Genomic DNA, 16,004 nt, shown 5'->3' with positions numbered 1-16,004 from the left:
ACGAATGGAATGTTGTAATTTCTTTGGCAAGGTATAACAACGAAGTCGTAATATTTGGATGTATGTAATAGCCAAATCTTGGATCAAAAATATAAAAATTGATTGTCCGTGAAATATGAGTAAAAAAAAATTCCCATTATCCGTCAAGATCGTATTTTTCAGTTTTATTTCTGAGTCACAGCATAGATGCTCGTCATAAAAGTTTTGGCGAAGATTCTTTGTCGCCGTTGAAAATTCCTTACGAAATATATTGCGATAAAATTTATTGACCGAGACCCTTAAACTGTATTTGCAAATATTATACCTCTAATCAATTTTTTTCTCTTTCAAAGTTCGCAGCGTAAATTTATATTCTAGGAATAAATTTTAACTGCATGCGCAACGAAAACAATAAATAATTGCAGTTAGTTGTCAATTTGTGTGAAAAAATAATCCGTGGATTGTATAAATCAAACCGAACCGAAATTCTGGAAACGGCGTGAAACGCATTACGTGTATGGAAATCATGCGTATCCATGAAAAGCTAATTTGCATATACCTACAATTATATTCCATTTGCTGTCGAGGGTTTCTCGAGACACTTAAAACGTTCAATATCCACGAAAATGATTTATGGCGAAATGTATGAAACCACGTACGAAGTGCCTTTCAATTGCCGTCTGCTTCTACCCTGGAAGCATTTTACGTGTTTATCAATCTTCCGAATATATGCCTTTATACATTTCCCGTACCTACTTCGCGTGTTCAGCTATAAAGGACCGGTATTACGAATGCCATTTGACCAATGGAAGGAAATCCATATTCAGTAACGCTGTGATTAATTTATCACAGGGAAGCAAAAATTTCAAATTTCGATTAAAATAGAACAATGTTACTGAAAAATAATCGTTTCTTGTTTTCTGAATCGTTGATGATCGGTGGACTAGATTGTTTGTCAAACAGTTTGTCTTTCGTTGGAAAACGATAGAAGGCGATCGAATTTGGTTTGAAATCCACGTTTGAATGACAAAAAGTTGAGGGGATAAATAGATAAATAAATAGAATTTTATATTTGCTTTAAAAAACATTTCGAACGGCGGTTTGGATAAACATTGAAACGAGATTCTCCCTTCTCCGAAAACTCGCGTCTCCGAATCTCGATCATTAGCGAGTGATTTCGGTGCTAACGAGATCGGCACGGATCGGTTTAATCGGACGCCTCGAATTAACCGTTCACACGAGTTTTATAGGAAGTTCCGGTTGAACGGGGAAGCATTGGTTCAGTTTATCTGGTTAATCACATGCTTGTTTCGCTTCACCGCAAATGGTGCAAATCCGGCGCCAACTGGCACGCTTGCAGCGTCTCTGTCGGGTTTTCACGTTTGTGCATACCTGTAACGTCTGTATGTATTTATCTGCACGAGTGCAGGTGGCGCGTTATCTCTCGAAATTAATCTTGTTAATTACGTTATGTACAACGTTGTGTAATTTCTGCATGTATAGGTGTACCGAGCTTTCGCAAATTCGAGGTAAACTTCGCCGCCTAATTCTCGTCGCAGTTGCGATTTTCCACAACAGAAACTCTCGAGACGGAAATCGAAGCCTGCACAAATTCACGACCCTTGACCGTCTTCGAGGGTCTCGAGAATCCTGCACAGCGTGTTTAAATTGGCCGCACTGAAAACGGAAGCTTTCTTACATCAAGGTTGACCCCACATCTGGAAAAACTGGAAATGTCAAGGTATTTAAAAGCTCGTGGAAAACCTAGAATTATCATGTGATTTTTAATTTGGTCACTGAAAAAACTGAAAATATTAGTTATGAATTGACTTAAACTATCTTTTTTGTGCATTATATTTTTCTTCAATTCAAAGTGAATTTCAACCGAATATAGAGTTGATAGCCTGAACGATTTGGGTTTTAGTAACTTACTAGAACTGGAAAAACTGACAACCTTGAAACGTCGTGACATTTTTTTCCCAAATTTTTTGCCCACCCTGTATATGTACCAGAAATTATTTCTACCATCTGGCGACTGGCCAGATTATTTCCTCAACTTCTTATCCCAATTGTTTAACGCGTGAAAGCCCTGCAATTGGTATATCTAGCTCCTTGATAGCGGAGTTCTGAGGGTCCGCGTCACCCGAGGCAAAGCTTAAAGTTTCCAGAGAACCCAACATCTCCGTGTATCCAACGGATCGAATCCCTCTATCGCTTATACGTACGCCGTATCGAAAGGTAAAAATTTAACGGCCGTAAATTTTCCCCAGTTTTCGAGTTCAAGTCTTCGTATTTTCAGGCGTAAAATGAAACTCGAGTGTCGTACTAGAAAAACGTCCGTTCACTCGAATCTGCAGAGAATTGCTCGCCTTACGTTTCACGGTGCAGTTTCCGATAGTCGCCAGATGGACTTGAGGCGAGCGGAAATTTATTAGCTCGACACTCGTACAAGTGTAAAGTAAACTTTTCCGCTGTACGGATAGATAACGAAAGTTTTGAAACTTATAAGCGATGCGATAGATCCAGTCGCAATGTAGAAGAAAGCGTGTGTCGTTTTCCCCCGATGAAATAAATTCCGAAATATTATCATCACCTGCAGAATTATAGATCAGAAAATATTCTCGTTTCAATTTTTCAAAATTATACCGTAATACAAGCCTCTGCTGGTATTTCTAACGATACGTCACGTTTCGGGATCTGTGAGAAAATTAATTGGAGAATCATCGATGCCGGTGACCCGATCAAGGTTTGATCGAATATCGCTATCGCGCTTGAGCCTCTCCTAATTCGCGGTTTCTTTCAAGTTTCACATTTATCTTCAGCTATCGCGAATAAAGGAGATAGCTTCGACGGTTTTCCCTTTCAAGCGATTTATATCCGTGGGATTGCATACATATATTGTATTGCCTTTTTACAGCCGATTAATCGAAAACCGAGTGAGAAGCATGCGAAATTTTTTTTCCCTCCAGTCTGTAACGCAAATATTCGCACACATACAAACCGACCCGTTTTATGGGGTCGCGGGAAGGTATTGAGCTGTTTTTTGTCCTGTATCTCTAGGAACCCTTGCTTCCAAGGATAGGAATTTACTCTTCCGCACTTTCGGCTCCGCGTGGCGACACTCGATTTTATTATACCAAACCTCCGATAAAAACCCGAGGACAGAACGCCCGACCGACCGACCGAAGTAAAAAATTGGACTTAGATTTTACGAGTAATCGATTTGTGCCCAATATTTTATAACTCCAAGTTGTATTCGGTAAATTCAAGTGCTCGAGTTATAGCCGCGCTTCCGACCTATTATAGGCCGCGAATTAGGTTGGGGGAGGGGGGGGGGGGGGGATTGTATACCCAGTAAAAATATGAATAAAAAAAGATATATATACATTCTGTACCGCGCCCCTGTTACGAGGGGCGTAAAACGAGGATCTTCAATTCCGCGGCCTCGTTTTTACACTTTGAAGCTCGTAAAATCTAACAACATAATTATTGCAGTAACGGGCAGACTTTTTTTATTCAGGCTAAAATAACCCCGCGATATAAAGTGTTTACAACGATCGACTCGGGGCGGGGTTTAAGATGGAAAAAAAAATCGGGTGATTTACCGGGTTCGCGATGTAGGCAGCTGAGGTCCGGAATTGGGGAATTTAGGTCTGTATAAACCGGGTTGGCGGCCGGCTGCCTCCGAATTTCACGGGGCCCGATCACCGGTGTATCGATAGGGAGGAATCCACTTTGGGAGAATGAAAATAGATCGGAATGTAAGAAGCGTGGGCAGCCGGCGCGATGATAACGCCGTATGCCAATCCGTGTGATATCCAACCTCAATTCGGATTTCGGCCCTGATATCGGAATTGCTATAAGTCTGATTCGTTTCTGGTTGTCTTTTACCCCTTGGAATTCGCAATCTAGGTCCCTTAAATTTTTTCCACGAATCGTTGCAGAATAGCTAAAGCTTCGAATGTTCCAACGTTCGATTATTGTTTACCTTATACCTATACGCGAATAGAGTGACGGTAATCGATGATATTGTAGGCGGAATTCCTGTCGATGAATAAGAGTGGTTTTTACACGGTGCAAAATACAGCTGATTGTGTCTGCCAAGTGGAACGCTTAAAGAGAAGGGAGAAAAAAAAAATATAGTGAAACGAATACAGAGGTGAAGAGGTAGAATAAACGCTTTCATCTTGAAGAACGGCGCCGAGCTGAAAGCCTCGTAATTCAATTTGTCGAGGAGGAATGGCTCTATCCTGACTGCTCCTTTTTTCGTTTCTTAAAAAACTCCTGTCCATAGGTGTCAAAATCGTTCTCCATCAACGTCGTCTGTTCTATTTTCAACACTCTACAATTACCGCACAACTTTTAACTTGGCGTAATTAATTGCGAGTAAATTTGTTTAAATATGCATACATACATATTTTTTTATTCGATTCCACGATCGTTTCTGACTGCTTTTTACAGTTTCCGATGTGCTACCGATCAATAACGAGAAGTAAAAAAATTGCACGATTTTCCGCACGTGCTTATGTGACTCGCGCACATAGAAATGTAAATAAAGGGGATAAAATTGGCGCTGCGAAACTGAATAAGATGATATTCATACTCAGGGCAGTGCGTATGATTATGAGGAATATCTGGGGGGAGATTCTCTTGAATACAACAGCCGTTCATCCAATTTGATTTTCGGGCGATTCCAGACATTTCTCGAGCGCTGCGTCGTCTTTGGCTTTTCCGAGGCCCGAGTCAACGAGTTCGGTCTATAACAGCAAGACGGCAGTTTGTATGCAGGGTCGCGTCGCGCCTCCCTGATTACAACAGTTTGTTCGTCAATTTGCCAGGCTCGTGCGGTTAGCTGTGACAAAGCTCGGAAAAGCTTGGACCCAACCGATTTCACTCGAGTCACGAGTGCGCTCTGATACCTCGTCGGATGACAACGTCTCTCATCCACCTCGTTCAGCCTCGCGAATGACCCCGGAAGAGGTATAAAAACGAGCCACAAGTACCTACTTTCACGTTGTTACGCAACAACACGCAGAAGCTCTTTTAACCACCTCGATACCTACGCCAACCCCATCGCTCGGTATTTTCCTACTCACGATGTGCTGAAACAGAGAAATCTAAGTCAATGTTCGAAATTAACCTCCCCTTACGTATTTCGCAACATTTTATTGTCAGATTTGATGGTCGGGAGAGAATATTCGGTGGATATAATATGAAGATATTTCCAATCATCTAATCGCTGCAATAGTTAATAGCGTGATGATAATTGGAAAGAAGACTGGCGCTTACTTGACTCTATTGTCAACCCTTTCAGTCATAGCGGTAAGTATTCTCACCACCTATTTTACAGCAATTTTTTGTATATTTAGAGAATTTTGAAAACATATTTCTTTGCGCCTTTTTGCTGTTTCTGGTGGTATGCTAATAGCTTTTCAATACTCGAGGGTAATTGTTGCGATAACTATGTAGATTAGTGTTGTTAGAAACAAACTGGCTGAAACAAAAAAATCGTGAATATTTAAGGAATAATTCATTTCCGAGAAAGTTACCCCCCTATACGTATATATATTTTACATAAATTATAAGTTTTTGGAGTAGCTGTTTACGAATCTGAAAACAAGTTACAAAAATTCAAGATGGCGGATCCAGTATGGTGAACGAAAAAAACTCTTTGCCGGGGTTTTCGAGGTCGCTGATTGGATTCGCGATACTGAATTTTCGTAATCTGATTTCCGATTCGCAATCAGCGACCCTAAAAACGATTTTATTCCATCTTCTCGTAGAAGTTGATCAAGCACAATAATGTGTGACTAAAAGGGTTAAATCTACAAAGTTAATTTTCAATCAAGAACTATGTAGTATAAACCAATACTAGAAAATTCTCTCAGTGAGCTATCCTGTAAAATGTTAATTGAATAAGGAATGAGGAATTTTAGGATTTCGGTGAGACTCAGAGGGTTGTTTAAAAACTTTTGGGATTTAGGGTAACAACCTAGAGCGTGAAGGCCAACTTCCTTTCGTTTAAATCGCACCCGGAATTTGCCCGAAATAATTATCCGCGCTTTTGGCTCCGCCTCCTCGTTCTTGAGAAATGAATATCCTGCGCCTGAAAAGGGAGCAAACGCGTTTTCCCGACTGTGTCTGCTCGATGCAAATTGACTCTCGTTTAATAGGGCCTGATTAAGAGAGTTTTATAAACAATCGTCATGGTTTCAGCTGTTGCTTCGGCGTGCCTATATATACATACGCAAATAGCATATTGTTGAACGGGCTGAATTTATTCACCCGTAGAAAATCCGCATTTTCTCTTCTTTTTTTCTTAGAACGTTCCGTTGTTTATGTTCGAATAAATGACACGAAGAAACCTCGCTGATCGTTAGAACGACAAAGTATACAGCAGCAGTCAACCGACCCTACATTACATACGTCGAAAATCATTATCCACGATCATGTCTTCTCATCCGTTTCCGAGCTTCTGACGAAATGGATTTTCGCATCGAAGAAACAATAAGTTTGCGAAACTGGCAAACTTTGCTCTCTTGAGTTGCTATCATTCGCAAGAATTATATTATATATACCTTATACTTGAATAATTCTGCCGGAAAAACTTTCTCATCGAAGTTGTCAACAAAGGGAGAACAACTCGATTTTCGCGCGCCGTTTATCGTTGTTGATCGAACAAACTTCTCAGATTTTTCGAATCAATATGAAACTTGATCCGCCGAAAGTATTCGGTGTAATAATTTCCAGGAAGTTTAGAGATTGATATCCTGTCCCAAGTATAACACACTCAATTCGGCATGAATTAATTCCGAAAATATACTCTCTAGAGTAACGGACTTAACGGGGCAAGGATGATCACTTCAAACGCTTCGCAAGCTAATCGTCTGCGACCTCGTTACGGTTAAAGTTGCGTAAATTGACACGAAGACCTGGAAATAAAGCCTGGACTCAAGACTGCTCGAACCGCTTGAGTCTAATCAAGACTCTTCCAGTTTCCCTGCAGAACTACAATTAATGGTGCAGGCGAAGAGCGAGTTTGAAATAAAATAATAGCAAAAAAAAAAAAAGAGCAAGAGAAAATTAACAAAAAAGGCAATCAACTCAATGAATTTTTCCGCGCTAACAGCAGTTCGAAAACTGTTTCAGCCTGCAACCACTGACATTGATAAATTCTCTACAGAGTCACGCGTTGCTGGCTACTAAATTATAACGTCTTCATTCGCAGAAACACTCGGTTGTAGATAAACTGACGCAGCTTCCAACTTCGGTCCACTCATCCTCCTAATTAATCACCAAGCGGCGACAGTGACAAGAGAAATTCCCTTTCAATTCGATGATTGTAGCGTGTAATAATGTACTTGACTGATGAACGAAACAGTTCTCCGAGTGGAGGGCTTGTGATTAGATGGTCCGTTGAAATCGGCTAATTTGCGTCTACAAGCAGATCTCGAAACTACCGAAATCCAAACGTCCAGATTTCCGACCCGATGCAGCGGCTGAGAAACATGGAACTAATATTTCTGTGAAACTGCAAGAAGATCAGGGCGAGTAATTCTTACATTGTTAATAAAGTCGAACAGTAAATTTGTTTATTCGTTTATTTCGCGCCCGTCGCAGCTGATTGCGGTTAATTGAGGCAGCGATCAGGGTAAATAGAGAACAAACAGAATTTCGGTCCGTTTGATTCGTATGCATACACGTGTAGAAGAGACACACCTTCCTCGTTAACGCGAAGAAACTGACCGGCAACTATTGATCTGCCAAGACGCGTATAAAATTGATACCTAATACTTTGGGAGTTTCCTAATTCGGAAGCATATTATCGGTCTCGCGATTCTAGTCGCGCAATTGTGACCGAAATGAAGTTCCTCGCGCATGACAAGCGGGAAATTCTGCCAATTCATCGAGTCTGTACGATGATTGCCGCTCCATTACGCACTTACCGTCAAATAATAAGCGATCCCGAATTGAACAATTGGGTATACAAGAATAATATAGGAGAAAAAGTTAGAAGAGATAACGGCAGGGGGTGAGGGAAGAAAAAAGGGAATTACTTAGATTGAGGGAATTGCGAAGAAGCTGTCGAGACGGTAAATAATCAATATTTATCCACGCTGTGCCGGGCACCGTGGGTCAATTGACGTGTGGATACAATCGGGAGAGGTGAATTAAACGTCATGTCCGAGACAGCAATTAGGTCCGAGGTGCAAGTTCCGAATTTGAAAAGTTCCGAAAGCGGGTAATTCCCCGAATTATTTTGTGGCGAAACTTGAAGTGAAGAAAGCAAACTTTTAGGAAACAACAATGTTTCGAATGATCGGAGAACCGACGGCTTAAAGTTCCGACATACAAGATCCCGAAGATACAAGTTACGATAGAGCAAAGTTTCGATAGAGTGAAACATCTGTAATTGAAATAAAAAATTACAATGACCAAGATTCCAAATGTAAAAACGTCGAAAATCCAATACAAAGAAGATCAAAGTCGTGAAATTTCAACAAGTCAGAAATTCGCAGATCTAAAAATTTTCGATCATTCAGAATTTCGATGTTCCAGATTTAGAAATTTTCACATTTTTGGAACTTTAACTTGTCGTAGTTACATTCCCTTTCGGCATTTTGACCTTCCGGAATTTTACCCTTTCGGAACTTTGAGCGTCGGCTTTCAGACCATTCGAAACTTTGATGTTTCGTCAAAGTTTGATTTCTTTACTTTAAGTTTCGCCACAAAAAAATCGGAATTCGGCTCTTTCTGAAATTTTCCAATTCGGAACTTCAAGCCGTCTCTCCTGACGCCGGGATCTTTTGATTCCCGTCTACGAAAAGTAGGTACAACATCTGTTACAAGTTAATCTCTTGCTATTTACGAGCGACGCGGTGAACTAAATGAGGAACGTTATTAACCCTGTAAATTAGACCGCGTTGCTTGTGTGCTTTGAAGCGTTTGACCCCATTTTTGCATCACCTCCAGTTGAAGAAATGTTCATCTGGCAATTAGCTAAAGTATGTAAATTATCGCGTTTTAAAAACAATTTGCCTTTACCGCATACATTGTTCCAGATTATTGTTAGTATCAGGGAGAAGAGAAGCATAAATTTTTCCCACCAGAAATGATCAGTTTGCCCAATTTTCTCTCCAAGGCGCTACGTGTAACGTACTTCACCCCGTGTAATAATTTCGTCCTCACTCTCGTAACGTTCACGGCGAAAAATATCCCTTGGTTTAGCTTCGCAGCTGAGATTTACCCGATAATTTTAATCACGAGATACGACAACAACAAAATCGTCGTCTCCTCGTCGTTATATCGCTGAAATAACAACCGCTCGTATAATTTTTATCGAGCCTTTCGTTCGCGCTAAGGCTGTCCAGCCATCTCGATTTGTCACGAGTCGCCACCGTCCCTTATAATTTCCCTTTATGAACACGTGCGAAAGTTTATGCAAAGTTCGTCCAGGTTAATTCGCAGTCCGACAAACACGCGGCGATTTGCATAATTTCATTTGAAAAAAGCGACGAGCATCCGGAGAAAAATTAACTACAATTTCAAAATGACCAGGACTTGGTCACGAAAGCTCGCCGGGATTTTTAAGCGGATTCATCCCGTCAAAATTAAACCACACAGTTTCGGCTGTCGATTCGATATTATGCATTTCCAACCCTGTACCAGGTAGCGAAACTTCTTCAAGTCGCGTGCCGGTTTCATATCTCACAGACATTATACGCCGAATCGGCGGAACGTTGTTGTGTCAGATCTTTATCGGAATTGTGGTATAAGGTATGCGAAACATGTTTATGAATAATGGCCGTGCGTTTTCACAGAGGGAGAAATATCGCGGACATTAATAGCCGTCTCTTCCCATCGGGGGGTAGAAATTCTTGGAGGGGGGGGGATGGCCACGTAAGAATTGTCAACAATTGTTCACGCTGACAGTTTGTGCAGGGTCACGATTTCCTTATTTCAGTGTGAATAAATTTGTTTTATAGCTGATACGTACGTACTCTAAGGAGATTACATTTTACCGAATGGTTCGTTGTTGTCCCCCCTTGTTTATCATTGTTATTGATGTCGTTATTTATTATTTTGTTTTGATCAAAGTTTCACCCGAAAACTTGGAGCTAACGTACGATGTAACTGCGACAGGGTGATATAAAGGAGTTTAATTTTTCATACTCCGCGAATAATTGATTACGGTCACGATCATAGCCAATTATCTCTTTTGCGAAGTTGTTGGGTTCTTTTTAAGGGGGGGATTAATGAAGTGGGAAGTAAAAAGTACACGCCCTTTGTAATCGGTCGGTTAATCTTTCTGCAGCGAAGGTTTCGAGTTTCTCGCCTTATTCTATCGCCAGGTACATCCTTCTGCTCTCCCTCTCTCCTTCATTTTAAAAAATACATAAGCGTTATTTGAGTATCCCCCGAAGATCTGGAACCTCTAACAACCCTCATTACGCTTCTGACCTCGAGAACTTTCGCAATAAACGGACTTTATGTTGCAATTACAAGCTCACCAAGCGTAACAACCAGCTCTTTATACCCACCTTCTTTACCCGAGTGAAAAACTCCCGGCTTGTTCTTGTAATTTGTGCCGCATGTAACTGCCAACTCCGTGCATCGTTGCGCGAGGTGAGCTTATACTTTCTCATCCCTGTCGCGTTGTGTTCAAGATAAGAAAAAAGGGAAACAAAATAAATAAATAAAGAAAACTGTATCCGCGCGATTCACGTCAAGGATCGGAATCCACCCTTCGAATTTAGTCACATAACACACGGAACAAATTTATATACCGTGGAAGGTGGAAAACGAGGTCGACGGATAACTTTTCTCATGCAAGATACTAAATCGAATTCGAAGCCCGTTTTCCGATCCATTTCATAGTAAAATCAGTCAGTCGACCCCTTGCGTTTTCTCTTGAAAGAAATTTTCCGCGAGTGAAATGCAACGGCTTCCGTATCATTTCCCACATTTACATAAAAGCACGGTCTACCTCTGTACATAAATTAGAACCACCAGGGTGGTTAATCTCTTAGTTTCGGGGTTTCGACGCCTCATACTCTTCAACCTTGTAGGTATCCGCGCGGTCGCGAAAATGGTACCTTGGGAAATCATATCAACCCTCGAAGGTTACCCAGTTATATACCACCGACCTCAATTCATCCCCCAAATCCGCTTTCAAGGGTTTCTGATAAATTTCTCCAAGTTTCATTTACGCTAGTGTGTTTTGCTGTACGATCTACATGAGCGTTAATCGCGCTTGCGATCTATATTCTTAACTTAAACTGATACCGAGGAGTAGAAACTTTTTGGATTATCACGTTTTGTAACTAAAGTTTAACCAAGTATAACTCGTCTTGTAAAGTACGACTGCACGGGCGTAAAGCTTTTTTTAGTCATTGCAACCTCGGGCATCTCGTGAGCGACTATCTTCGGGGAAACAGTGGCGATGCAATTATCGTCGGACGTTTTTCAAGGATTGACAAGCCTCTGATCGATTAACGCACGCAGCAGGAACCGAAAGCGATGAGGGTGGAAAGAAATAATTTAAACGAGACCGAAGCCGTATACACGAAGATGCAGACAGTCGCCGAGTCTTGTTAAACGAAAAATAGATCCTTACGTCCGACGCCCACCACATCCCTGCCAGGGAAATTTCATTCTCAATTCGCGTTTGTGAAACCAGTTGACAAATTCAATTCTGTAAATGACGGCTTTCATTTGACGGGATTGTCGTAATGCGTTTCAGACGATACGGACGAGCGGAACGTACCTACTAAATGGAAAAAAAAAAAAAGAAAACAAAAAACAAAAAACAACAACGTCATAAAGACGGGACTCAAAGTCTCAGAAGGGGACGCGAATTTCGGTATAAAGAAAAAGCCCAAAAAGCTGCGTTACGATCGACAGTTCGAATCCGTCGAATCCGAATCGTCGGCCGGAATTTATGACGCGAAACAGAAGCTGAAGAACGAACGGAGATTAAGAAATCCTCGAGTCTTTAATCCGGTGTTATTGTTACGGTGTTATCGAGACAGCCGATCGGCAACAACACTTACCGGTCTTCGCGCATGCGCACTAATGCCTGGAAAGTTGAGAGTCGAAAACTCGGATAGCGTTCAGTTCACGTCGGAAGAATCGAGCGTAAAGTCGGTTCAAAGTTTCTAGTGGCAATAGTGAACAGAATGGTGATTGGAAACGCGATTCGTCCGGTGTTGGGAGAGTTGAGCGATTTTACGCTTGTGTACGAGAGAGAAAACATGGGTGTTTTTGCGCTTTTTCTATCGCGCCAAGACCCGACTCAAGATATATCAAGACGTCATTCTTTCGCGTACTTTTTCTTCCGATATATATAACCGAAGAATTTATGCAGCTCGAGAGTCAGAAGCCGATCAGTCGGTGCAGAAAAAGTGAATAAAATATTGCCGGGATAAATCATCGCTGGCTCTTTTCTAGCATTGGGTTATAGGTGGTCGTGAACACCGTGTAGGTATGTGTAAGGTGCAAGGGCGACGCGCTTGCGTGTCATTGTTCCTGCGGACCGCGAGTGAGCTTCTCTGAACTAAAGCTCGCGTCCCGAGGGGTATCCAGTTTCACCAAAACCACGCTTCGCTTCTCGGACTTTGTGAATGAACGGCGAGACGCGCGGGTCTAGAAAGTGTAGAGCTTGCAAGAGGGGAAGATCGTTGCGCGTGTGCTTTTATTAAATTATTACTTAGGTAATCACTTTTTACACGTTTTCGTTTCGCTTCGAAATCCCAATTCCGACGAGTCTCTTCGTATTGTCAACCGTGCGCGGACTTTTTTTAACCCGTAAAATTCACGGTGTTGATAAATGATCGCGTAATTTGCAAAAACTAACTTATAATTTAATGGCTAAACCGATGTGTGAAACTTTCTGTGCGAGATGATGAAGATCTCGGGGTGAATTATACGGAGCTTGGGATTCTCGTCTACTGTGTGCAAGGTAAGTCTATGCACAATCACATTTGTTACTTAAACAGAAAAAAAAAGTTGATGAAAATGAAGGATCTCCTCTGAACAGCATTGCCGAAAGCTTGAATTGAATTTATCGTTCAATTTTCTGTGCTAGAAATTCTCACTTCGCTAAATGCCTCGGGTGTATAATAAAGTACCGTTCGCGAGTGAATTATATTAAAATCTCGAGTCTTTTCTCTTTTCTCGTTTTTTTCTCCATTCACCCTGCGAAATTTATTTCGCCAATTACCCCAGGTCAATAAAAATCTCACCCTCTCCAAATTTGTCCTGCCCTGCGTTATCGCGAATTACGTAACAACATCGTACGCGGATTTGTTTCCCTCCCGCGTTCAAGAATCGCGCCCTTTGTTACAAAAAAAAAAAAAAAAAAATAAAAATACATTAAAAGGTGCGTAACAAAAGCTCCCTCATTCCAACTCATCATTCGTATAAATCAAACGAAGAATATTAGGTACCGGAACAATGTGCCAGGTCGCAGCTGTACGTCATTAATCAAATTATATACATTCCTCGTACCGGTCGATTTCGAGAGTGCGAATCCAGCACTCTGGCTATTATTGCATGGCCATAAACTACGGAATGCCACATCGGCATCGGCAACACTGACGTTGCACTGCACGGTTTCATGGGCTTTGAATTCCCTCCGTCGTCTCATCGCCCTATCAAAATTATGCGCTGTTTGCACAAGGTTTGTCACTGAGAAAACAGTCTTCAACAATCCGGATTTCCACCCTCCGATACTCCCGCAAACAATATCACGGTGTTTATTGTCATAGCTGCGCGCTGACGCTGCCCATTAAACCGAACCTCGTTATAGTTGCAGCAGTTTGACGGTAACATTTCGTGTATTTTGGCTACTTCGTTTGGTTGTAGTCGGTTATTTTTTTCTGTTATTTTATTTTTTCGACATCGAAAGAACGATTTATTTTCCCAACGGAGCAATGCATGCCGCACGGCTTCCGAGTCAAACTAATTGGAGTTCTCGCATTACGTGACCTGTCGTGAAAAATAAAAATGGTTAGCTTCACGGGTGAAATGTAGCTTCGAAAATTAACACCCTGGTATCGGACAATATGCTGTTTATTTCAAGGTGACAAGTGTAATGTTATGAGAGAGAAAAGTAAAATGACGAAATTGCACTGATTTTCCTTAACTGTTTTCATTTTTCACCAATATATTTCTGGATAGCAAGTAACGATTACTTTCGGAGCTATAACCAGGAAATCCAGTATTGGATTAACTAACTAACTAGTATTGATCACTGCTACTATTTTTATTTTGATGCAACAATAAATTAATAATACATCAAGTTTTATTCAACCGAGGAAGTGCGGTCTAATAAACATACTGATTTTGCGTTAAAACAAGCAGAAAATAAAGCAATGACACAACGGCACAACCGAAAAATATAATTCTAGGTACAAAATGAAGAATAGTTTTGTAGCTGTTACCAGAAGGTCTAGTGTCCGTTACTGTTCTATTTTCTTGTAACTCTTGCGAAAATTTAATTCTTGCGCAACAATAAATTGATGTTAAAGCCTTACTTGACTAAAAAAGTACCTGGTTTTTCGCAATTTTAACAATGTTCCAACAGTTTTTTTTAACGATACCTGTTTTACTGAATTTTTCCAGTTACAATAACAAATAACATTTTTCGCAGTGTGAAAATTTTGCGTAACCGGAAAGTTTCAAGAATTATCGACAATCACGACGTTACAAGTTCTTTTATATCTACTCGTTACACTTTGTTCCACCTCACAAGCCGAGGTGTAAATTATTCTAACGCACTTCCTTGGGGTCCTTATCATGCGAAGGACCGCGATGAAAGTCAAGCAGGCAACTTTGCGACCGCATATAATGTTGGAATAATGCTTGAGGCCCAGAAAACCGTATCCGCGATCTTCTAATCGATGGCTCTTAGAAGCAGTGAACCGATCCGACGTCGATCTATCCTGAGACTTAATAACGCTCCGGTTTTTCCTTCGAGAAATAAGATAACAACAAAAAAGAAAGAAAAATATCCATCAAAACTCCATTAGATTTGTCGCTGCAGCGCGCGTTCAGCTTTGAATTTCCTTCTTCTTTTTGCTTGTTATAAAACTCTTTGTAAACGGCCAAACACGCTAGAGCATAATTTCCACGCTTATTATTGATCCTAGGACTTGTGTTTTTTTTTTTTGTTTTCTCATTCGGGTTTATTTTTTTCCCCAAGTAATTTCACAACTTGCCATTTATAATTCTGGTAGAAGCCATCGCTCACGCATTAAATGGCGGAGAAATCGTTAAAGGGCGAGTTCGTAAAGAGCATTCGTGGTTTAAATTGTGGCCGAAAAAGTTTTGGAGAGATCGCTATTAAGAGATGGAGTTGAAAAAGTGATATTTTAACTTCTCCTATATTACATTATCATCCCGGTTCAGTTGCAGTAACGAGACTGGAAAGCGTCCACGAATATCCAGTACCGATTTTTGTCTATTCTTTTTATGTTTGTGTGGTTAGCAATAAATTCAATTATTTATAATTTTTCATGAAACTTTGTTTCCGGGAAGAGGGAACAAAAAAATCGTCAATCTTGAGGAAGTTTGAACGCGATATTCAATAAGTCGGATTTACGAGGTGCGATACGTTATGCTTCTGATAAAATTTGAAGAAAACTGTTCGAAATTTTAACCATAAATCAGAGCGATGCGAACGAAAGTTTTTCAAGCATCGCGCCTCCCGCTGTGCGATGAAAAATATTTCATTCTTATTTTGATAACTTGAATCTGCAGAGTAACCGGAATAAAGCACATTTCAATTTTTTTTCTCCTTCAGAGAAAGCTAGCCTCTGTTTGATTAATCGAGCTTATCTCATAAGCTGTTGAAAAAATTTATTTCCCGCTTAAAACCGAGCGTGGAAGAAAGAAACTGACTGCAATTAATTCCTCGACAGGATCAGTGGCGGTAGCAGCCTCAGGGGTTAAAAGTTTTCCGTATAACCGACTGGTTGAAAAAGACAACAAAAACGACGGAGAAGAAAAAACTCGGGGAGGGG

General features: G+C 40.8%; 1 protein-coding gene across 2 annotated transcripts in view; it reads left to right on the top strand.

The window, feature by feature from the left end:
* Positions 1 to 16,004, top strand: part of LOC124186763 (pyrokinin-1 receptor-like) — a 33,497-nt gene that overhangs the window by 1,539 nt on the left and 15,954 nt on the right. The window contains exon 2 of one of the 2 annotated variants that reach the window (XM_046578747.1): positions 1,483 to 1,720. The gene's annotated coding sequence lies outside the window, so the exon portion shown is untranslated. Of the gene's footprint in view, positions 1 to 1,482; positions 1,721 to 12,116; positions 12,941 to 16,004 lie in introns of those variants that run through there. The other variant, XM_046578757.1, reaches the window with a different exon arrangement.

This window comes from Neodiprion fabricii, chromosome 1, assembly GCF_021155785.1.
Source record: "Neodiprion fabricii isolate iyNeoFabr1 chromosome 1, iyNeoFabr1.1, whole genome shotgun sequence".
NCBI lineage: Eukaryota > Metazoa > Arthropoda > Insecta > Hymenoptera > Diprionidae > Neodiprion > Neodiprion fabricii.
The sequence above is the reverse complement of the archived record's forward strand: the minus strand, read 5'-3'. Positions and strand labels throughout refer to the sequence as shown.